Consider the following 2,589-nt stretch of genomic DNA (forward strand, 5'->3'; position numbering starts at 1 on the left):
TCTGGAGTCTGGGAAGTCCAAGGGTACCTGAAGATGCCAAAGAAGTCCAAAGGCATCCCGTGAGGGTTTTTGTGCTGCGTCATCCCACTGAGAAATGCAGAAGGGCAAAGAGCACACAAGAGAGCAAGAGGGGGCCAAACTCACTTGTATAGAAAGCCCACTCCCAGGTCACAAACTTACTCTTAGATGAACAATATTAATCCCATTCATGAGGGCAAAACGTTCTTATTAGTCCCCACCTCCCAACACTGTTGCAGTGGAGATTAAGTTTCCCACCCATCATCTTGGGAGACACATTCAAACCAAAGCAAGTGTTCACTGTATGTGAAGCCGTGTGTGTGTGTGTGTGTGTGTGTGTGTGTGCGCGTGTGCGTGTGTGTGTGTGTGTGTGTAAAGTATGCTATTAGATCCTATCAACCTCCAGGACTACTATGGCATTGCTCAATTTTGAAAACTGATCCTCAGGCATCCACTGATTCTATGAATCCTCAGTATTCCTTTTCTTAAAATATAAATGCAGTTGGGAGAAAGGGAAACACTCTGGCAGTTATGATATGTAGCAATTAGAGAAATGTGTCATAGTTCTTGGAACTGTGGTATAGAGGCGTAGTGTGTGTTTGCCTTAGGCAACTCTGATTCGGCTGATCTATTCATTATTTGTTTCCCAGTTATCTTCTGCCTCTTCCTGCTATATAATGAGCAAAACCTGGTTTGTTTTGATCACCTTTGCATTTATAGTAGAACAATAAACACCACATAGGAGGTGCTCATTAAATCTTTCTTAAACAAATGACTGAAATTTATTGCTCCTGTATAGAGCGTATATCCAGATATTAGATAATACTACCAATAGAAGTTCCCTAACCCATCATAATTTCACTGATTTCAAGACTTTCATTTTTAAACAATTTGTAGATTTTGTTAAAAACAACCACAAGCGGCCGGGCGCGGTGGCTCATGCCTGTAATCCCAGCCCTTTGGGAGGCCGAGGTGGGCAGATTATGAGGTAAGGAGATCGAGACCATCCTGGCTAACATGGTGAAACCCCATCTCTACTAAAAACATAAAAATTAGCCAGGCATGGTGGCACGCCCCTGTAGTACGAGCTACGTGGGAGGCTGAGACAGGAGAATAGCTTCAACCTGGGAGGCAGAGGTTGCAGTGAGCCAAGATTGCACCACTGCACTCCAGCCTGGGTGACAGAGGGAGACTCCGACTCAAAAAAAACAAAACAAAACAAAACAAAAACAAAACAACCACAAGCAACCTAGCCTTAAAATTTTACTTTCTGTATCAGACAATGCCCCTATTTGTCCTTCATTCACACTCTTATGTAACTGAATGAAGAAGATTCTATAATACGTTTCTTGTTTAGGAAAGCCAAATTCTTAATTTTTTCACAGTCAGACAATGAAATCTGACCATGTGAAACTCTGCAGTGACGTGGCAACAGAGATGGAGAATTGCTCTGGGCTGATCCTCGTAAGCTGCTTGGAACATGAGTGCAGTTAAATGAAAATGCATTCACGAATATGCTTACTGCTTGCTCAAATAACAAAAATCCAACACTTAAACAAATAAGTCATTTTTCCAGAAAGTAGTTTTGTAAGAGAGATAGAGGGGTAGAAAATTGATGAATTCTTCACTTGAGCCTTTCCTCCTGGAGATGTGGAAAGGCTCACATCTTGGGGGTGTGGAACGGAAATATGAAACCTGGGAACTTGTTGAAAGGGAGGATTGTCTTAGTAACAACATTCTCTAAATTGTGCCTTAAGCATTGACATGGTAATCAAAGGCAGTCACTTAATACTTATTATAAGTGGCTCAGAAGCTGACAGTTTTTACATGCTTCAACAACTATGTTTCATCATGTTTACTTTGTTCGTGTTCACTTTGTACGTGAACACTGACTTAGTAGTCATTTTATTCCCCCTTAAAAATGGATCCCATATATTCCAGTGGATTTTCAAATTTAGCCTTCCTGAGGTGGGGAGTGGGCAAAAGGGCATTCCTTGATATCTGTCTTTTATTTTATTGAATACTCAGGGACCTACACTGTAAAAAGATTCAGACTTTTCTCAGTCTGTAGTCAATTTGAATTGAAAGCCCACTCTCTATAGTCAATTCAGCTTAACAAATTTGTTGTTATCTTCCAGGCATTGTAAGACATATAACTGAAAAAAAAAATGGCTTTCCTAAGGTCATTTGTAATGGGTACAGTAGATTGACCCTCAAAATCAGCCTGCCTTCCTAATGATACCTCATTTATTGGAAGATCATGAAACAACTTAGTGGGTCAAGATCAGAGTGATTTAAAATAAAATAGAAACTATTTCACAATGCATACATATATCAAATCATCAGGCTGTACACCTTAAATGTACATTAATACAATTCCTCTTTATCTATTATATTTCAATAGGTTGAACTTTTTAAAAAATGAAATAGAACCATAATGAAAATATCAGAATACATTGCACTTAGTAAGGGTAAGTAATGTTTTATAAAAATTTTATTTCATGTACTCATATATGTGTGCTTATACTGGGTATGATAAAATATGCATTTCCTATAATGGTGTGGGGTCAA

The sequence above is a fragment of the Aotus nancymaae genome, unplaced genomic scaffold (genome assembly GCF_030222135.1).
Source record: "Aotus nancymaae isolate 86718 unplaced genomic scaffold, 86718_ANA_hifiasm-v0.15.2.pri h1tg000002l, whole genome shotgun sequence".
Classification (NCBI taxonomy): Eukaryota; Metazoa; Chordata; class Mammalia; order Primates; family Aotidae; genus Aotus; species Aotus nancymaae.